Source organism: Culicoides brevitarsis, chromosome 1, assembly GCF_036172545.1.
Source record: "Culicoides brevitarsis isolate CSIRO-B50_1 chromosome 1, AGI_CSIRO_Cbre_v1, whole genome shotgun sequence".
NCBI classification, from domain to species: domain Eukaryota; kingdom Metazoa; phylum Arthropoda; class Insecta; order Diptera; family Ceratopogonidae; genus Culicoides; species Culicoides brevitarsis.
Window position 1 is genome coordinate 33,025,296 of NC_087085.1, and position 23,550 is coordinate 33,048,845.

At 27.6% G+C, this 23,550-nt stretch overlaps 1 protein-coding gene across 1 annotated transcript in view; it reads right to left on the reverse strand.

Annotated features, from left to right (window-relative positions):
* LOC134838379 (neural cell adhesion molecule 2-like) overlaps positions 1 to 23,086 on the reverse strand; it is an 85,220-nt gene extending 62,134 nt beyond the window's left edge. The window contains exon 1 of the mRNA XM_063853896.1: positions 22,562 to 23,086. The gene's annotated coding sequence lies outside the window, so the exon portion shown is untranslated. The remainder of the gene's footprint in view (positions 1 to 22,561) is intronic.
* Positions 23,087 to 23,550: the final 464 nt, after the last annotated feature.

Genomic DNA, 23,550 nt, shown 5'->3' on the forward strand with positions numbered 1-23,550 from the left:
TTAACGGTCATTATTTTCAAACTGACAGTTCACAAAATGTCTCATATAACCTATTTTGCACGTATTTTGCATTGATTTTCCTCGAAATAATTATCTCCCTTTCGTCTCTTGACCATCCTTCAACGTGTCAAGTGCGAGTATCCTTCAAAAAGTAAACATTTTGTCATCAACTGTCACCGAAATGATGACAAAATCGATACACAAAAAAATGATAGACACCGCACCAAATAAAATAAACACACGTTGAACGACCCGAAATTTCATTACTTATTTATTTTTTTGTTGTCTTTTATTTTATTTTCTTATCCCTCCTTGATCTAATCTAATCTAATGTCTTCTTATCGTCATCGCACATCAAGAGATCCTCTCATTGATTGTTTATTTTGTTGTGTTTTTTTTCAGTAATGTGTCAATATTAATAAAATGTCCAGTTTGTTTTGTGTGTGTTATTTGTGTTGACCTGTCATCAATCAAGTGCCCATGGGCTTCATTCACGAGACTCGAGTTTTTTTTTAATCAAATTAACGTCGCACACGCTTTTCCGCCCGAACAAAAAAGGACGAGCAAGATCAAGGTTGCAAAAACACTTTTTTTTTTGTTTTTCTCCTGAATGAGTTCGTTTATTTTCAATTAGCTGATGTGCGCGTCGTAATTGCCCGAGGTAGCATTTTAATTGCCAGAACGAGTGAAATTTCATACGTTATGCAAAAAAATAGGTGTCAGAATAATAATAATGAAAGTAATAAAAAATGCGAGCACCTGGAGTTAAAAAAAAAGAAGTGGCTGCTTACTGCAGAAAATCCACACAAAAAGTACTCATGAAAATTATTTTTTTCCGTTTTTTACTTTGTATGCACGTTTCGCGAGCCACGGACTGAAACTCATATATCATCATTTTTTCGCGCTTATTTTGTATAGATACAGATACGTACACTACACACGTACGATACTCTACGGATTGAAAAGGGGTTGATTTTTACCTTTTCTTCCTCTTTGGATTTATTTTTGTTTTTCACGCTCACTGTGACAGAATTAAGATCAAATTTGATTTTGTTACCTCTTTCCACAATTGTTTTTCGTTTTATTATTTAGAACTTTTATAAATTTAAATTGTATGTTTTTATTTTTTAATTTAATGATTCGCTTTATCTCTTGTTCTGTATAATTTTCACTTGAATTTTTAGCATGAAACGTAATCTTACACATTTTGTATATGTCTCTTCTCGCGTAAACATTTGGCAGACCAAGTTCATTAAAAATGAGGGACGTCGTCCATTTAACAGTGAACTCATTTTCACATAATATGACTGTGCGGGGTAGTTCGATATCATTTTCAAAGAAAACGTTGCTGATACTTATTTTTTCTATTGTTTCGTCGTCTTCTTTTAATTGTTTTTTAGATATGAACTTCACTATTTTTTCATGTTTATTTTTGTCCAAGATTTCATTTATACCGTTTCTTTTTACTGGTTCAACAACCATCCCTGCGGGTTTTTCAAAAATTGTTAAATCCTCGGTCATTTATAATTTTTAATTAAACTCTTTTCTAAAATGAGAATTCTAAATTTTCTCCTTAAGGTGTTAATATCACTCCTTTTCAATCCGTAAGCTAAAAAAATCGTAAGAATAGAACAGACCAAATTTTATCTTCTTTTTAACACGCCGTTACTCACATTTTTTTGTCTTCCTTTACCTTCGTTTCACAATTAAAATCTGAAAAAAATTCTTCAATTTACGAACAAGTTAAATTAAACAAAAAAATGCCTTTAAGGACATTAGCCTTATAGCAAAAAAGAAAAAAATAAAACAAAAAAAAACTTTCCGGAAATAAGTTGTAAAATGCGACGAATGTGAGTTATCTCTTCTTGTCTTATATGGCTTCACTTGTCTTGTCTTGCTGCTGATGATGATGATAAAAAATTGCGATTCTACGTTTGAGTTGAGACTTTGAGTAAATAATGTGAGACGGAAATATGTTACTCAAACTCGAGTTAAGTTCCTTCTTCATTCCTTGTTCGTTTGTATGATGTAATGAAATTTGGAGTTTGTGTGTCGAATGTAAATAACAAAAAAAAATACACAACTCATAGGAGGAAGAAGAAGAAAACGAACAAAAAAGCAATAAAGAATTTCCTCAAGTAAATTTCCATCCTCCCAGCGACGCAAGATTTGAGTGAATGTGAATTTTTTTTTCTCAGTAAATTCTCGGGAACGCAAAATACGCAAAAGAAGAGAATTGGAGCAGAACGTTGCCAAAGGAATACTTTTCTAGTTGTATTTTGCTCCACACAGACACAAATTGCAATTGAAAGATGATTTTTTTTTTCGGAACAAATTCCTTCGTTTCTCATCTTGTCTATCGTCGCACGACAAAATGATGAAGAAATCGTTATTTTCTCATCACATCTACGGCACTACGGTGCAAATAAACAGCCAATAACCCAAATTGTATCATTTATCATGACACTTTTCAACATTTTCTCATCAATACACAATTTGCCAATTTGGCAACAAGACGGAAATTAGTTGATATGCTGTGTGCTGCTGACTTTTTGTTTGCTCACTCTGTGGGTTTTCACTCAAAATATAAAATTCGCACAAACGTATAAGATAAGGAAGACGAGAAAAAAAAGTACGAAACATGACTGACTGAAAATTCATTTTGTTGCGGTGACAAATTGAAACTAATCGTTTTTTTCTGCTCTTTTGTCCCGTATTTGAAATTTATTTCAATTTCCAGTTCGGTTCTATTGTGTGATGATCCTTAACCAAAAAAAAAAAAGAAAATATAGAGAAAAAAAATTTGTACGGTAATTTACCGGCAAAGCACAAAAAACGACATATTTAACATGTTTTTCGAATTTTGCAGCAACAAAACAATTTTTTGTCGTCGTCATCGTCGTTTTCATTCAATTTCGATACAATTTCCTCCGCACGTTTTCAATATAATAAGCTCTGAAACTCGTTTTTTTTTTTTTTTTTTTTTTTTGGGAAAATATGTCTCTGAGCGCGATATGAACATTAAAGGACCAAATACAAAAGACGATAAAGTCCATGTTTACCATCAATTTACGCAGAAAAAAAAATAACATGCGACAGAAAACTCAATGTTCTCGGACGACATACACGACACATGTTTATTTGTGTGTCAAAGAGCCACTTCTATAACTCTCAAGGAAGAGCAGAAAAAAAACTTAAATTGAATTTCAACATTTTTAGAATCGGAAATTCAATTTTTGCTTGTCTGAAGAGTGTGTGTGTGGGAATGTTGAAAGTTGGTAATAGAGAGAGGCAACAAAATGTATGTATGACATGTGTTTGTTGCAGAATTTATAAGACAAACGCCTTCGTCGTCGTTTGTGTAGATAATGTTGTCAGAAGTGAAGGACAAAATAAAAATTGAGTAGAAAAAAATGCAACTAGAAGAGAAAAAGTGAAGGATAACGGTCAGTTTTAAAGAGTTTTCTGTCTTTAGTGAAAAGTTTTTTTTAAAGAAATTATGAAGATTTAGATCAGTTTTCAATTTGAAGATAATTTTTGATAAACTTTGTGCAAAATTCCAAATTTTTCTTACACATTTATATTTAAAAATTAATTTTTTTATCCAAATTTGTAAAAAAAAGTGAAAAAAAAATATTCAAATTTTCTGAAAAATATTTAATTCTCTTTAAAATATTTTTAAAAAAATTAATATTAATTTGTATTAAAATATTAATATTAAAAATATTTATTAATTTAAAATTTTTTATCCGTATTGAATGAATTTTTTAATCAAACTTCATTGACTAAAATTGACTAAATAAAAAGATTAATTAATTATAATTCTTTTGAAAATGTTTAAAAACTAACACTTTTTCGCTTTTTATACAAATTTTTAAAAAATCTGAAAATTATTATTATTTTTTTAATATTAAAAAAATATATATTTTTTTTTTAAATTCAAGAAAAAATATTGTAACCCGAATTTTTTATTCATAAAATTTTCAATTTTTATCAAATTTAATGATAAATTTAGATTTTCTGATAAAAAAAAATCTTTACGCAAATATTTCTAATTCAATAAATCATCTCCCAGACAATACAAAATTCAATCCGTTTCTTTCATCAATGACCATTTTTCTTAGTATAAAAGACCAAGAGATATAAAAATATCCTTTGAGCTCGTTATTTTTCGTTTGCATAACAGATTTCAAACAAATCAAAGCTCTTCACAAAAAGCTAAAAATATGCATCAAAGCCAATCATCAAACCTTCAAATCACATAAAAGACAAGAACAACAAAATAATCCCAAAAAATATTTATAAATCTCTCTTTCTCTCGTTCGAATCGTTTCAAAAATCTCTCAAATAAAGGCAGATGGCAATCGTTTACGCAAAGAAAAAAATGAAAAAAAAAACGAAACAGAGATACACTCTCAAAGTATTTACATTTGTTATTCAGGTAAATCCGGAAAAATCATTTTCCCATCATCAAATTATACATTTAGAGAGCAACTTTCTCTTTCATATGCTAATTTTTGTTGAATCTTTTTTATTTTGCTTTTCTTTTTTTCTCATCATGTACAAAAAATTTCCATGTGACGACGACAGACGGAATAAATTTCAGTGTTACATGCTCAGGTTGCGCTGCTGCCGCTGTGTTATTATTATTATTCTGAAAAAGTAATCGGTGAAAATATTGCCCTTGTGAACTCTTTCTCCCGTGTTTCGCTTGCTTATCGTTCGCTATGTGAAAGTCTCGAATGTGTGCTCAATTATTTTGAATGTAACGTAGGTAGAAATGCGTGGCTGCGAGATTTCACAATTAATAAACGGGAAAAAGTGTTCGTACCTAATAAAAAGACAATTTTAGCGTGAGATGTTCATGTTCACTGATGGATGGAAAATGAAGCTTATCGTCTCGTAATACGAGAATAAGCAAGATTTAAACATGCGAGAGAAAAAATGAAGATAAGAGACGGAACAATAATAATAATAAGCTTATGAGATTTTGCTCGGCAGACAACGCCAACGTCTTTTGTTCGACATTTTTTTTTGTATGTCGTCATTAAAGCACAGATGAGTCCATTTGTCGACGACTGCCTGAAGGCAAAATTATGAAATATAAACTTTTATTGGTGAAAAATGCAATAAAGTGAAGATGAAGAGCAAGAACGAGGGAGGAAAGGAGACAAAATGTGTCAATTTTACTCGTAAACTGATGCAGCATCATCAATATTTTATCAATCATTATTATTATATTTTTTTTAGAAAAACTTTTTCTTGGTAGAATGTTAACCTTCGAACCTGTTTTCATCGTATTTCGAAGAAAAAAATTAGACTTGGGTCTGTCTGATGGATGAATGTACTTAAAATTCCTAAAAAATAAACAAAAATTTTGAAAATATGCATAGGGGTGAAAATTTAAAATGTGGATTGGGGCGAAACTTAAAATTGTGCATTGGGTTGAATATTGAAAATGCAAATTTTAACATATTCAGCGGGTCAAAAATTTTCAATTTTAATGAAAGTCAAATGGAACGGATTTTAAAAATGTTAATTGGGCTAAAAATTCAAAAATGTGCACTGGGTCTAAATTTTTTTTTATCAAATTTTAATTAAATTTAATTAAAAATGTGAATTGGGCTGGAAATTAAAATAAAATTCATAGCGTGAAATTTCAAAATATACACTGGGTCAACCTTTAAAATTTGTATTGGGTTGTAATATAAAAATGTGTATTGGGTTGAAAATTTAATAAACATGAAATTTCATTGGGGCAAATTTCAAAATATGAAGCAATGCCAAAATTTGCATTAGGCCCAAAATTTAAATCAATAAATTTTCTTCGGGAAAAATTTCAAAAATTTGTACTGGGCAAAATAACGTAATTTTAAATTATAACACGAAAAAATATTTTCTCTGACAACAAATTTCTATATTCCTCTCTCTCCCAACATTATTTATTGCTCAATAACTTTTTCTCAACTAACTAGACAGCGAAAGTCATTTAACGTTCACCTTGACATGCTTTTGACAATCTTTTCGCAGCATAAAATAAATTTCGAGATAATTATCGTTCGTCGTCATTATCGCGCGATCGGAAAATTTTATGAAACTCAATCATCATTAAAATTCCTTTGAATATTTTAACGGGCACGATTGTCATCTTTCTTACTTTTACCCTCATTTTCCGCCTCCTCCATTCTATTTATCGTCTTTCAATCGAATTCATCCATAAAATTATTGAATGACCCAGCAAATTATCGCGCGCGAACTAAACGAGACAAACAAAAAATTTTTCCTTTTTTCCCCCTTGCCACTCAACTTTGTCGCACTAAATGACACACACACCGGAATGAATAAAAAATGAAAAATGTCTTTTTGCGACGCGCGCAAAGCAACAGAAAAGCAATTATTGTAAATTGGTAAAACGATATACTTTTTTATAATGACAAAAATATTTTTTTTTTGAACTGAAATGAGCAGAAAAACGAGGTGCACAGCAACAGCGTCTGTCTCCTCTTTATTATTATCATGTTACAACGAGCAAAAACACACAAAAAAGAAATTACATCAATCATTTTCTACTTTTTTGCTCTCTCGCGCGCGTCGTATATCGCACGCCAATCTCACGTATTATTTGTGAGGTACTCGAGTGTAGCAGAGATTTAGCATTTAACGAATGTAGTATACCTGTCTGCCCTGCAGAATGTCACGTGGCACAGCGCGTTGTCTGTATAAAAGCCTCATTAAAGTTATCAATCTCTTTAAGCCCTTTTTTAGTCACCCATTTATTTTTTGTCTGTTTTTTTCGCTGTGTTTATGTCGAGATTTGTTCGTGATAGCATCAACGGGGCGAAAGAAAAGAGGACAAAAACAGGCGAAAAAGGAACAAAAGAAAAACGACGTGTCAAACACTTGTTTTTTTTTCGTTGTATATCTTTTTTCGGTGGGTCCCCTTTTTAGCGCGAAGCACGGCTTTCTTTTGATTTATTTTGTGCTTTGATTAGAGGACGTTAATTGTGTCGTTGTGAGTGAAAGGGATTTAAAAAAAGGAAGTTGGTTAGTCAAAAAGCGGTCGATTAAAGGAAATGATTAAGAATTTAACGAGCGGCGAGACAAAAATTCTATAAAAAGTCAAAATTTTAAAGTCTTTTAACAGTAAAATATTTTTCAAAGAATTTTTCATGATTTTTCGAAATTTTAATAAAGTAAAAAAATAGAGAACTCCTCATTTCACATTTTCGAACTCCTCATTTCACATTTTCGAACTCCTCATTTCACATTTTCGAACTCCTCATTTCACATTTTCGAGCTCCTCATTTCACATTTTCGAACTCCTCATGACCCTTTCACAATTCCATACACCTCACAACCCAACGTCAAAAAAATAACAAATTTTAAACCACGTGACTTAGCCCAGGTTAAATTTCACATTATTATCCCAATGGGCATTCCAAATTTTTGTCCCAATGCACATTTTGAATCTTCTATCCTTTAAAATTATTTCAAATCAAGCGCATTATTTTTAAAATTTATCCCAGCTCACATTTTGGAAATTTTAACCACGTGACTTAACTAAAAATTTTAAATCAATTATTTATGATCATTTTTAAATTGCAAAAAATTCTTTTAAAACAAAAAAAATTAATTTAAAAAAAATATCGACAAATAAAATAATAAATCCTTAAATCATTAACAAAAACATGACTTTAATTACAAAAACACATTTTCTCTTTAAAACCCATGTTTACTTCATCAAAATCATCTTAACGCCCGTAATCCTCTCTTTCATAAATTCAATTCCGAAAGTGATTGACATCAATAATAAACTTTTAATTTTATTTTATCACAACCTCGCACAACAAAAAACACACACACACACATGCGAAGTTAATTTTCTATTCATGTGTCATGTCAGTCAGTAAGTCAGTCATCATAACATCAAAAAATCATATCTTAAAATCAATTTTTTCATACATGGCATTTCTCGTCATATTTTCTTTCAATTTACAATCTAAATAAACTCGGCAACTTCACTCCTTCTTCGTTCGAGACGTTCACAACATTTTACATGAATTGCTTTTTGCTCCGGTTTTTTTTCTTTTTCTGAAAATTATTATTACTTACGATCTTTACTCCTTCTCTGCTTTTCCTTTGCTTTCGTTTCTTATCATACATTGAACACGAGAACAACTCCCACAAAAATATCACACACACTCACATATATTATTCAGAAAATTGTAGAAATATGAAACAAGAACACGCTGTTTACCCAAAACGAGATCGTTGTAAAGAGCGAACTGAACATGAAATGAAAATAAGATAACATTGAATGGGTGATTGGTGATGAAAGAAAATGATGTGTAAATATAAAATTTATATGAAGATCTTTGTCTGTGTGTGTGTGTGTTGTTGATGTGAAAAATTGTAAGTTATGCTAAATATATTGATTGCAAAGAAGAAAATTGATTCGAGTTCCGTTCGTGATGACTTATGACTTTTTTTTCAATTCCTCTGTGATTTTTCTTATCGCACTCTTTTATTGCATCTTGCGGTTGCAGGTGAAGTTTTAGGGAGGTTAACGACACGTGTGCGACATTTGGGTTTGCTGATAAGAAAAATTGTAATCCGCCAAGGAGACGAAAACGATCGATTTTCCTGCTTGAAAATGTCATAACGATAAAAATAAATTCTATTTTGAGAAACGAGACGACTAATAAAACGTGCAATCAATAAGTCACACTCAATATGCGAGTTAATTTTATCGGAGTGGTCGTCAAACAAGCGACACCTCTCATTTAATCGAATTTGTTTACACTTCAGTCAACAACATCTCGAAAGCTGTTTCGAATGGAAAATAGTCGGGCATTGCTTTTGATGTTGAGTGCAATAGTAATGTTTTTTGAAATGACAAGGCTGGAAAAGTGATTGCAATTCAATTGATTTTCCGAGAAGTGTTTTATTTTAAAGATAAATTGTTTTTCTCGCAAATTGTTTTTGAGCGCATTTTACTTCACATTTTAGTACTCCTTATAGTTTGGAGATGATTTTCGTTGCAATTAAAAATGTTCTCATTTTTTACTCCTCATGCTCTTTATATTTTTAACAATTTTATACTCCTCACTTTTTATTTTTTTTTACTTATAAATTTTTATTTAATGTTTAGATTTAAAATTTTTATAAATTTTTTAAAAGTACTTTAATATTCACAATTTCATACTCCTCTTAGATATTTAGAGTATTTGCATTAAAATACAAATTTTGTACATTTTTGTACTCCTCATTATGATTTTATTTTTTCATTTTTATACTCCTTCAATTTATTACTCCTCATATTTTGGAGACAATTTTAATAAAAATAAAAAAAAATGCTAATTTTTATACTCCTCATATTTTACTCCTCATACTTTATATTTTTAATCAATTTTATACTCCTCTCTTTTGGATTCAAAATCTTAATAGAAAATTTCAATTTTTTTTTAATCAACAAAAATTTTGAGCTTTTCAATTTTTTACTCCTCATAATTTGAATATAATCCCCATATCAATAATAAATATTTTCTTTTTTATCCTCATCGCAGCTTCATAATTTCTTTTTTTCTTCTGAATTAGGAGCAAATTTTGTATGAAATCTCAAAAAGTTTACTTAAAAATAAAACTCTTCAGATTCGAAAATTCTTTGATCCAGAAAAAAATTCGTACCTTTTTGTACTCCTCAGTTATGTATTGCAGTATAATTTTTACATTTCAATACTCCTCATTCTAAAACTCTCGTTACTTTACAATTTATTACTCCTCAATTTACAATTTCATACTCCTCATGTCATTTTCCCATTTTTTCTTCAAAACGCGCAAAAAAAATAAACTTTAATTGTCAATTTTTGCGTCTGTTCGTAGCAATGTTCCTTAAAATTGAATAAAATCCAATAAAGTTGAGACAAATCGTTTAGAGTAATTAAAAAACTTTGCCGTATCTTTTTTTCCCGTGTAATAGAACAAAATGACAAGGATAACGACGACGACGACTATAACGAAAGCAATACTTCCTTAACTGATTCCAATTAACTCTAACGACATATTATTTGTGATTTTCCATTAGAAACGAAAGCAATTTATCGAAAAAGAAAAAAAAACTTTCTCAAGTTTTGATTTCTTTTTGTCATCGTCAAAAATTCTCCCTGCAAATAACTCGCAAATGACAATCCATTAGACAAAATCCATCAAATCAACCGATAAGCTGTTCTCTCTCTCAGATCAGTTCATTATAATCCGCTTTTTTCCCTTCCATTAATTATCATTTTCAGGTAAATTAATGGCATTAACCGCAACGAACGAGCAAACAACAACATGAAAAACAAATAAAGCAGCTTCAAATTTCCCAAAGCGGTCAATGGCTAAACAACAAAAACACGAAAAAATTACCGAATAAAATAATGAAAAGGGATCAATTTACCACTGACAAGCTAAAAATGTGGGAGAGAGCGAGGCACATGGCGAAAAAAAAGGACGGAAAAAAGTTAGCGTCGTACACATTGTTGACAAAGGATTAACCCATCACATTACATGTGAATAATAATAAAAATAAAGTGATGTTCATTATATTGCTTGTTTCCTCTTCAATCTCTCGTTCACTCTTGAATTCCGTCGAACGGTTTTAACATTATTATTTATCGATTACTTATTTTTTTTTTTTCGTTGATAGATTTTCCGATTAAATTGCTGACAATCAATGCGGCGAGTAACGGGCAAAAGGAAGCAGCAAAAAAACAATTAAGTTGTTGTCGGAGAGAGAAGCAGAGAAAAGAGAAAAAGAGACAGAAAGCTATTGATTGTTGTTGGAAATGTTTATATTTTCGGTAATTACAGCCAATTCATTAGCTTTTGGTTACAAAACCATCGAATACATGCGGGTGGTTTTTGAATAAAATGAACTGTCACAATTTATGTTTCATGTTTATTTACTTATTTTATTGCAATTTTCGTTTTTTTTTATTTTGTTATAACCATGAACAGTGGTTGAAAAATAAGTTGGGTATGAAAGTTGGTTTTTTGCAGTTTTTAATCAATTTTTGTTCTCAGAAAAGGATGGCAAAAGTGGTTTTTTTATTTTTTATTATTAAATATTTATTTTTATAATTTTTTTTTAAATCATGAAAAACATTTTTTATTTGAGGATTTTTTTCCTTAAAAATATTTTAAAATTAATTTTGTTGAATTTTTGGTTTTAAAATGTTATTAAAAAAAATTCTACTAAATTAATTTTAAAAGATTTTTAAGAAAAAAAATCTTTGAAATAATGTGTTTTCATTTTATTTTTTAATTTTAAAATTTTAAAAAATAAAATAAATATTTATTAAGACAGCTTTAGTAAAATTTTGTTTCTTTTGAGGTTTGTTAAATTAACTTTCATTTACTATTTTTTTTTTTTAAAGCTTCTTTAAATCAAATTTTATTATTTTTTTATTATATTTTTAATTAAATATTTATTTTAATTAATTATTTTTTATTTAAATAATTTTAAAAATTAATAAATATTTTTATTAGTTCATTTTATATTTATTTTATTTAAATTTATATTATTTATATTTTTAATTTTTTTTATTTAATATTTTATTTTATTTTGAAGCTTTTCAAGTTACCTCAATTATTCAATTATTTTTTCATATTTATTTTTTAGAAGCTCTTGAATAACGAATTTTAATTTAAGGCTTCAGGTAGGTTTTATGTGTCTTTTTGATTATTTTGAATAATAAAAAATCCATTTCATCAATAATTTTTTTGCACATCCTTTTTTATTATTTTTTATTTCATGGTATTTGATTTTTTTACCTTATTTTTTTATTCACCTATTTAAAATGTATGTCATTGAAAAATTCATGTTACACAAAAAAATCTTTTTTTTTTCATTTAATTTGAATTTACTGTTGATTGATAAAAAACAGTGCAAAAAAAAATGTAAATGCCCCATGTTTATTTATACAAATTGCTTCTCATTTGACTCTGCAATTTAATTAATTTTTGGTTACGTTTATAAATATTTTATTTTTAATGTGGTCGAAAATTGAAATAAAGCGAGACTCAAATGTCATGCAATAAACAATAAAGAGCAAACGAGTGGTTTAATTTAAAACACATAACCCGCTGTTGATTTTTCGAAATAAATACAAACACACGAATGGGCAGACTCTCCTCGAATAGTTAATCAAGCGTAAGTATTAATTTGACACGAAAGGTGCGATGGCATGTTAAATGTTGAGCAACCACGATTAATTGATTGCCGTTTACCTTTTTCGTGCGCGCGATGTAATGATCTGGGTCCACTTAATCAAAGAGTTCCCGTGAGAATAATTCCGCTCTGATTAAAATTTAATAAACGAAGATCGAGCAATTTATCGCTCGCTAATAGGTCAAGACTACGACACGCCAAAAAAAAAAGGTGCAATCATGGCAACGAATAACGAAGGAATTATCAGGGGAAATCATCAATGTATTCAAGAAGTATTTTTTTATTATTTTTGTTATGAAACGACACGCTAAACAACTTTCCCAACAAATATTCCATTGAAAAGGTTCAGCACACGAATAAATCAAATCAACTTTATTCTTCGTTTTTCTTCTGAAAATTTTCTTTGCAAGAAAAAAAAATACAAGAAAAATCGAGAAAAGAAGAAAAAATCAAAACAGAAGATAAAAGAAAACAAGAAAAAATTGAAGTCAAGATGAATTGAGTTTGATTTGTATTTTATTTGATCAATTTAAACAATACAAATAAATATGTAACTGAATTTGCAGTCGCTCCCACTTATTGCCAGAAAGAAAAAAAATCTCAATTTTGTCAATATTCCGATACAAAAAAAATTTCACTCTGGGGCATAACGGAACAAATCATCGAACAAGTAAATAACGAGGATGCCAACAAAAGTTATGAAATTTTAACGATCCTTTTTCCTCGGAAAGCAACGACAACAACACAATACCAAGAAAAAAAAAAAAAAAATCTAGCATAATGACGACTAAAAAGAATTTATATCGGTCAAAAAGTTTATTTTATTTTATTTTGCTCGACGATCAAAATTTTTCTCTCGTCTGTCGAGCTTGACAAAAAAAATGAGAAAAAAAATAGAAAGCTGACAAGGTCATGATTCATCATTATTATTATCATATTTTTTTGTGTCACTCCTTTCTTTCAAAATATAAAAAAAAATTTGAAGAAAAATATGACTTTCAGACAATAATGTTGCGACGTAAAAAAATTTAATAAGTAATTTTAATGATGTTTTGATGTTAAATTTATATTTTTAGACGAAATTAGTCTGGAATCTGTTGAAAACAAGATTTTTTATGTAACTATGGAATAAAATGTAAATATTTTCCAATTTTAAACATCATCTATATACTTCAGGCGACACCTACAGACCTAAATATTTTGTAACCCAAAGCAACTAAAAAATTTTTTCATTCGAATTATTTAAAATTTTGGCGATTTAGGGTGAAAATTGAAAAAAAAATTAAAATTTGTTCTCATTTTCAGCTATTTAATTATTCGAAAATTATTGTTATTGTTTTTGTGCAAAAAATGTCAGACATTTATATTATTATTAAGGCTTTACATGTGGGCGTTCTTTTGTATCATCATCGTAAATAATGATAATAAATAAAATATTATACCTGCTGATTGTTAATTAACGTTAAAAATATAACAAATTTTTAATGAGACATTAATTTATTCGAAAATATTTTAATATTATTTCGCGGAATTTTCCTTTGATCAATAAATAAAATTTTATTTTTACAGGAATTTTATTGCGCGTGAAAGTGACAAATTGTGGTTATATTCGAACAAAAAATTTACCACAAAATTGATTTCTTTTTTTTAAATATTTTTTAATTTATTAAAATAATAAAAAAAATATTTAAATTTAATTTATTTAAATTTAATTTTAATTAATTATTTAATTTTTTATTTATTAATTTTAAAATTATTTGAAAAATTTATTTATTTATTTAAAATATTTTGAAAAAAAAAATTTATTAATAATTATTTTTTTTTATATATTTTTTTTTAAATTGATTTTTTATCCAAAAATTGATTGAAAATCAAAAAACTCTCAAGAGTTTTAAATTAAAGGCTGTCATTAACGCCATCTAAAAGCATCAAAACCCTCATTTAACACAATTTTCAATTCTCTCGTGACTCAAAAGCCATTTTCACATCCAAAATTGCGACAAAAATTCATTCATAACTCGTCGTGAAGCGCCATTCAACGCAACTCTGCGTGCTTTCTCGATGCTGATGATGATAAATAATCGTACAAACAAGCGGAAATCCCTTTAATAAACTTTTTACCTTCTGTTTTGTGTGCCAGCTGTGCTCTGAACTGCGCGCACAAATGAAAAGGATATTACTTTATTAATAACACGACAACTGAACGAACGAAGTAGCAGCATTTGTGATAAATGATTAATGTTTTATTTCGCTGTGTGGCAGTCGAGCTATCTCTTAAAAATACACAAAGCTTTCAACTTTCTGTTTTTTTTTCGAAAATTATTTTTTTTTATTATTTTATTATTACTACGAACAATATTGATTTTCGTGCAACGAACAAAAAAACGTCTAAAGTGAACAAATTGAGTGTCTGTCAGAAATGTTTAGAGATCATTATTTACTCTTGATGGGAGAAAATGTCTGCATAAAAAAAAACAAAAAAAAAATAAAGTTTTAGTTCATAATTCGACTTTTCCTTCACTCACTTGAAAATCAATTACTGTCAAATGTACTAAAGAGGTGATTTTTTACCCGCACCCAAAATAGGACACAAAAATGAAAATTCATTTGACTGCAAAGATTCTGCATATTTTGGCCAATGTCCAAGAAAAACAGCCAAACAAACAAGTAATCGCATGAAAATAAAGTCAAAAAAAAAGAAGAAAATTTTCTTCGTTCTTCTCGCGTGGAATGGAACGGAATGGACTAACAAGACAAATAATGACTCGAATTGTGTGACATTTGCTGCGCCTTCTCCCTCCGCACACCGAAAATGTTATTATTGGAGAGAAAAAGATGAAGAAAGTGCGGGAAGAAAGACAAATTTTGTACCACAAACAACGGAAGTCTAGCAAATAATGCTTGTGTTTGTGTTTTCCTACTCAATATATCTTTGTCGCACGTACGTACACACACACGAGTGTTAGGTGATAAAATGCATACTGCAGCAAAGTTTTATGAACTCCATGACCCTCGCTCGTACACTTTCTTATTATTTTATTTTATTTTTGTTTGTTTTTGCACACAACGAGAGAGACGTAACTTTTCTGCATCCCCTTTTCAAAAAAAAAAAAAAATTGCGTCCCCCTCGTGCATTTCTTGAGCTAAGCACGTGTATTGTTCAAATAAAGCCATTTATTGCAAATATTATGCTTTTGAATTTTTCATTTATTTTTATGGTTATTTGTATTATTTTTTTCTCCAGTTATCTCGAACACACGTCGATTTTTATTATTTAAAACCTAAGCTCAAACAACAAATTTCTATATTCATTTCAATGTGTCAATATTTACCGATGTGCTTCAAATGGATTAATTTAACAGCTCGAGTCACCTTTTCTTATATGCGACCCTCTTGCATTCATTTGGCATGCATTGCATATATTATTAAAATGTTGCGATGAAAGGAAGTGGTTTTTCTGTGCATTTATGGGTTGCATTACGGATTGCATGCCAAAACAAAAAATGTCTGATGTGGTTGATATATGCCTGCCTGCCTGCCTGCCTTTTGATCTGGCAAACGCAATGCATGCAATCAATGGTATCGATATTCCAATCAACCACCGAAGAGGAAATGAAATGAAATTGAAAAAATGTGTGTGTTTGTGTGTGTCAAAAGAATTTTCTATACTCTTTCTCCTGCTGTACCTTTTTTGCATGAAATGTTTTTTTCCGAATGATGTATTTATTAGCGATGCCGTATAAAATATAGCTGTCCGTTAATTGTGAAAAATGTGAAATTTGCAATTTTTTAAAAGATTTAATGCGATATTTTACAGAATTTTCATGAAATTTTAATAGTTTTATTTAAATTTTTAAAAAAATTACTTGTTCGAAATTAATTTTTACAAGTTAATTTTTTTTAAATTTTTTGATGATAAAAATAATTTTAAAATTATAATAAAACAAAAATAAAAAAAAAATTAAAATTATTTTCGATATTTTATACATTTTTTTATTTTATTTTTTTTTATATATATATTTTTAATATTTTTTTTAGTTTATTTAAAAAAAATAAGTTCTTGAAATGACATAAAAATTTTAAAAGATTTCTTAAAATTTTTGAAAATTAAATAAAAGTTAAAAATAATTTTCGATAATTTATATAATTTTTATTTATTTTTTTTTATATTTTTTTATTTTTTATTAATTTTTTTATTTTTTATTTTTATTTTTTTTTTTGATAAAATTAAAATTAATTGAATCAAAAATAATTTTAATTTAAAATAATAAAAAAATAAAAATAAAAAAATTTTAAATTTAAAAAAAAATTTAAAAAAAAATAAATTAAAAATTAATAAAAAAAAAAAAATTTTTAAAACTTTTTTTTTATTATTTTTAAAAAATAATTAATTTTTTGCTTAAATTGCTCTTGAACTATAATTTTAAATTTTACATTGGTTGCAAAACTTAAATTTTTCACATTTTAATGCATATTTGTTGCTATTCATTCAAAAACGGACAGGAACTGAATCAATCAGTGGATGAAAGCAATAAATTTTATTTAAAGCTGTTTTTTTTCATATGGCACAGGACATTTTCATATACGCATAAATTAAACGAACATCAACAAAAACGTGAAATATGAGACTTTTTTACAGTAAATAAAAGAAATCAATTGGTCAAAGGTCAAAGCTGTTGCTGCGGGTAAATTGACATAAAAAGCGATAAATTTTTCTGATTTAAATGAAATTTCACTGCAAAATTGATGTTCGTGGAAATTTTCCTTTGATCTGGTTGATTGATTGATAAATTAATTTTCTGAGAATCTGTGTGCTTTCAAGCAATTTTTTGTCGTTAATAGCTATAAAATGGGCCAATTTATGACCCAAATTGATTTTTTTTAGAGAAAACCGCTTTAAAATTACCTTTTTGTGAGATTTTCTGTGGAAAATGTTCCATAAGTGACCTATCCAAGCCATTTTTGGGTCGTTAAAACTTTAATTTATCAATTTTCCTTGAAAAGTGCTTCGTCATTTTCTGCTTGACTGCCTTTCTTAACACGTAACACGCAACAAAAGCGTCCTTCTTCGTAATAAAAAGGCACAACAATATTTACTTTATCCATAAAACAATCACTTCACGTGCCTTCCTCTATCGATGGGCGTTTCGGCGGTGTCGAAAAAAATCACTTGAACTACTTCTCAACACAAATCACGCATTTTTTACGACTAGGCTCAACATCACCGCACGACAGCGGGTCAACAAAAAAAAAGTATAAAACTTGCATGTTCACTTTTTTTGATGTTTTGTTGCAATAAAAAGAGGGCTGGAAGATGACGATCGTTCATCATCAGCAACAAAATGACGATAATATTAATGAAATGAAATCAAAGCGAACTCGCAATAAAAAAAAACTTTCCCGAACATTTTGTGGCACGACACTTTCGTCACAATCATCATCATCATCATCAGATGGCGGACGAGTGACGAAATCCAATAAAAAAGGAGACAAACAAACAAACGGTGGCTAATAAAATAAAATAAAAAAAAGTACTCTGACATAAAAAAATAAAACAAAAAAAAAAGATACACGACCAGCGACGACAAAACACAAAAGGCACGAGAGAAATGAAATGAATGGTTGTCAAAGCACACACATAACATAAAATATTTAGAATCTAACAGTTTGCAGATGTCTCCTCTCTTTGCCGCGCTGCTGGAAAAAATTCCCCGGCAGCGATGTGACAAGCGAGCGCGCATCCAAGGAAGATAATGTTGTCATCATCAAGAATCACATTTTATATTCGTTGGTAGGTACACAGTGTAAAATATCCCCTATGGTTTAAACAATAACTGTAAAATGGAATCCATGTCGCTCCGATGCTGATGACACAATGAGCCAACAAAGAACGCCAACGTGACATAGACAACACAAAAAAAAAGAGTTAAAATTAGGAGACGCACATGAAAAAGGAGGATTTTTTATCGTCATCTTGCGTTTTGTGTTAATTTAGGACGACGCCGTTTCATGGGTTTTATGTTAATGAACTACAGATTTTTTTTTAAAATTACTTTTAACAAAAAAAAATTTTTTGATTAAAATTAAATTTAATTTAAAAATTTTAAATCTAACTAGAAAAAAAAATATTTCAAAAATATTAATACAAATTTAATAAAAATTATTAATTTTATTTAAAAAAGAATATTTTTTAACATAAAATTATTTATTTATCAAATTCAAAAAATTATTTTTCTGTAAAAATTATTTTTATCATATTAAATAATTTTTTAGTAATTTTTTTTTTTTTTCAATTAATAAATTAAATTTTAAACATTTTTTGTATTTTTTATTGAAGATGTTATGAAAAAAAATTTAAATAAATTTCTGAAATTTATTAAAAATAAAATGTTTTTTTTATAATTAAAATTATGAAAAATTTTGATGCAATATCAGATTTTGTCTAACATAAAATTATTGACTTTAAAAATTTATTTATTTTATTAAATTTATTAATCATATTCAAAAAAACATTTTTTTGTGAAAATAATTTTTAATTAGGTAATCAATTTTTTATTTAATCCATAAATTAAATTTAAATAAAAATTAAAAAAAATAATTAATTTAATTTTATTTTATTAAAAAAAAAATATTTTAAATTTTTTAATATTGATACATTTTTACCTATTTTATTTTATTTATTTTTATTTTTTTAATTGAATTTTATAATATAAAATTACAGTTTTCAATAGAAAAAATACAGTTGTTATTCAATAGAAAAAATTCTTTCAACTTCAATTAATATTAAATTACGAAAAAATCTAATTTTAAATGAAAAATTTGCCAAATACCATCAATCACGATAAAATTAATCAGAAAATTTAATATAAATCTGAATTTTTTGCATAATTACATTATATGTCGTCGAAAATGCATCCCGAATTCCCATCGGAACAAAAAACGCAATATTCCAAATAACTCGTATTTATTACATTTTCCGAACCAAAACCAATATCATTTACACCGAACGTACGACAACAACGTTCAATACGAAACTAATTTAAAAATGATGAAAATTCCATTTAAAATTTTCCCATGCACGTGAAATGTAATATTTACGTTTAAAATTTATGGTTGTCAATATCGAAAGATATATTTTTACAAGTAAATTTAAACGTTTTTTCGTGTGTGTATGCGAGGGGTGAAATGCAACAAACGCAACAAATATACGTAACAAGGGGTGATCCTGCAACCTGTTATTATCGAATTACTTTAATTTTAATTTCAAATTTGTTGATTTTGATGGAAAAATTGCCCTTCTTTGTTCGGAAATCGATTAAATTTAACAACAACGAGGCACGCACGCCACACATCATGATTAATATTGATGACGGAATCGTCGTCTCGATTATTTCTAACTTTATTGAATAGTTGTCTAACGTAAATGACTCCGTGGGGAGACCGCGCCAATGACAACGACGAACGCATAGATGATTATGAAGGATGGAAAGAAGAATTGGATAATGAATAATTTAATTATTTAACGTTCATTTAATCATTTTTCTTTATTTTTTGTGGTTTTTTCCATGAACGACGGAGCAAAATTGAACACTCATGACACGACGACACGACACGACGATACAAAAAGTCGATTGATAAATTGAGTTTGGATTTGGTAAAGTTAATTAAAGCATTCGCAGAATCGACAAACTTTGAACTTGCATGAGGGGAGAAAATTTTATTTGTTTACGAAAATTGCAATTTTTTGGTCAATATTGTTCCTGACATGATGATAAAGTGGATTAAGTGCGAAAGTAAATTAAATTCTCGGTGCTTTAATTTACTTCATTTATTTTTTTTGCAGAAATTTATTCAAAAAACACCTTTTTATGCCGCCGCCGTCACTAAAATTGTATGCAGAACAAAAGAGTACTTTTTTATGACCGGCATTACTTGGTGCTGTTACTGCGAGTCGCTGCCACATTCTTTCTCATACCATAAATTAAGTAAATAAATCATGAAAGCAATTAAAAAATTAAAACAAATGAGCGGAGGATACTTTTTAGCGAAAATTATTTTATTTTTTACTGTCTGCTTGTCTTTCTTATTTTTTCTCATACTCTCGCGCCCGAAAGTAATGAACGAAGAATGAAAGGGTATTTGACCTATTTAATAAATTTATGTACGAAAAATAAATATTGAACTGCTTCACTATGCACAATTTGATTTTATTTTCATAAAATATTAAAATATTTCTCATGCACAAGTGGCTCGAGAGAAAATTTTTAATAGTAGAGGTCAAGTACCTGTGAATAAATTTGCGTGGCAGCATCAGAAGCAAAAAGGACCAAAAAAATTAAATTTTGTCTAGAATATTTTAATAATCGTTTCAACGTAATTTTGTTGAAAAAAGGAGAAAATTTTTAATGGTTCAAGTGTTTATTTGAGGTATACCTTCTTTTGTCTGCTTTCGTCGTCCTTTATACAAGAGAATCTTTTTAAATGTATCTTTTAATAATAAAATTAACGTGAATTTTTAAGTTTTCCTTTTTAGGTTGTTTAAAATATTTGTTGAAATATTAATTTAAAATATATTTCTTTAGGTCCAAGAAAGGATTTTAATATTAAAGATTTAAATCAAATTTTTTTTATCCAATAATGCTTTAAATAATTTTTAAATTAATAATTTATTGAGTTAAGAAAAATTTATAATTTTTGAAATAAATATTTTTTAATGAATATTTTTATTAAAAAATAAAAAAAAATAAATTAAATAATATAAATAGGAATAAACACTTAAAAATATTTATTTTCAAATAATTTTTTTTTTAATTTAAAAAAAATATAATTAAATTCAATATTTCATAGTTTTCAATTTAAAATAAAAATGATATAATTAAAAATAATAAATTAATTAATTTGAAATCTTGGAAGAAATTAGTTTTATTTAATTTAAAAAAATAATTAAATTCAATATTTCATAGTTTTTAATTTAAAATTAAAAAAAATAAGTTTTTGTCAATTAAAATTATATCAAAATTATTTTTTAATTTATATAAAAATTATTTATTTTATTTAATATTTTTAATTATATTTTTTTATTTTAAAAAACTTTTAATTGTATAAATTAATTTTTCAATAAAAATATTTACTAAAAAATAATGATTTAAAAAAATATTAATTTTAACTAAATTAATATTTTTTTAAATTTAAAAAAAAACATCTCAAATCACCTAAATTTTTAAACCTCTTTCCAAATAAAAGACAAAAACTCGAATCAAAACTTGTCAGTCAAAAGGGTTTGTCAAAGCATGAACATTATAAATTTATAAATGAACTTTGATCAAAGAAAAAGATCCTTTTTCCATGGAAATTTGCCCAAATATTTGCATCTTTCAATAAATGTTATTATTTTCTTTGAAAATCCTTTCATTCAAAAATCTTTAAATTAAATAAAGATATTGTCCAGAGAGCATGGATGAATTAATCCCGAATATTTGCCTGAATATTTGCAATAAATTAAATATCAACAACGAAATTCCATAATATTTTAATCTTTAGAGATAACATCAAAAAAGCAAGTAAATATTAAATTAATTATATTAAATGACCGAATTACTAAAACTTTTAATTAATGGCAACAAATAAACATAGCAACAACCTAATTACCTTCCAATGTTGTATTAAAAAGTATCAAATAATTTTTTTTTTTTTCAAAAAACTTTAATTAAGCAAAAAAACTTTATAGTAAATTTTGAGTGGTTTCTCAAAAAAGTTTTATATTATGCTCTTAACTTTATATGTTGCCTTTTTATCTCTCATTTAATATTTTCTACAGGTAGAGAGGTACTTAAAATATTAAGAGATTTCTATTCATTTCCATTTGAAAATAAATTTCAGTCAAGTGCTTCAATTTCTATGCAAAAAAAAAAATATTTAATTTCACATTTTTTGCTACAATTTCACAGAGAACAAGTTTTTTATCAGTGCAGTTAATTAAAACATATTCCCAGAAATTTTCGATCGAGAAAAATAAATAAATTTTCATGTCATTCTAATACAGTTTCCACGCCGCAACGACAAATTCATTATAATAATAATCATTATTAACATCATTAAAAAATAAAATGTATTCATAATTTTCTAGATATTTCTCATTTTCCGCGCGCGCCAAACACACACATTAAAGACGATGCTGATGATGTTGTTAATTAGTTAAAAAATTATATAAAGTGGGGAATCTCTCATACTCTGCGCTAGTTGAATAATAATAATAATTGTATGAATAAGTGAATGTTGTTGAATGAACAGAGAAAGAGAGCGAGAGTAATAATTTATAAATAAATCTTCATTAAAATTCACATTGCATACTTTTTCTTCGTTTCAGTCACAATCCTTGTTGTTGCTGCTGCTGCTGCTCGCTTTTATATCCTTGTTAGTAGTTTTTTTGTAGTTTTTTTTTTATATCCAGTTGCCTGCACAGTTTTATAAATATTTATAATAATTTTCTCACACCATCAACTTGAATGAAATGAAAAATATCGTCGCTACTTTATTATTTTTTTATTTTAGTTTCACTTTGTTCGCATTTATTTATTTTTCTCCAGATTTTCTATTTTTTTTCTCTCTTATTTATTTGTTTTAATTCAAATCACGAGCTTAGATAATGATAATAATAATTTTTCTCTTTCGCCAAAAACTTTGTTATTGATACGAAACTTTTGTTCGTTAATTGTGTCGACACGCTTCCTCGCTGTTTGTGTATAATCTATTAGTTTTGCATAAATAGACAATTAGGGAAAATTACACAAAATTAATTGATTGAACGTGTAGAGTAGTAGCACTATTGTATTTGTAGCGGTGTCACCGATATCGACGACGACACTACTAATTTTATTTTTGTTTACACTTTTCTCTAATTTTGTTAATTTAATTTTTGTTTGAACGAGTTTCGGGTCAGAAAATTTTAATTTTTAATTAATTAAATTTTCTTTGATGAATTTTCTTCAATTTTTAATTTAATTTCGTGCGATTTAATTTTCACGTAATAATTAACCGCGAAAATATTTTTGTTTAAAAAATCATCCAACCGAACAAGTACAGGATAAATGTTCAACTGATTCTTGGATTGCATTGCATGGAACATCAACCCCATAGAGGATTTTCGAAAATGAGGCGAATTCAGGGGATTTTTCGAAGTACGTCGATTTCGCCGCGCATGCGCAGAATGCGTTAATAGGATAAAAGACACAAATATCAACAATAATAATAAACCGAAAGGAGACGGGATAAAGTTGTGACGGTGTGTGCATCTTTTTTTCTATAGATGTGCAAGGCACGATGACATTGTTCGGAGAATG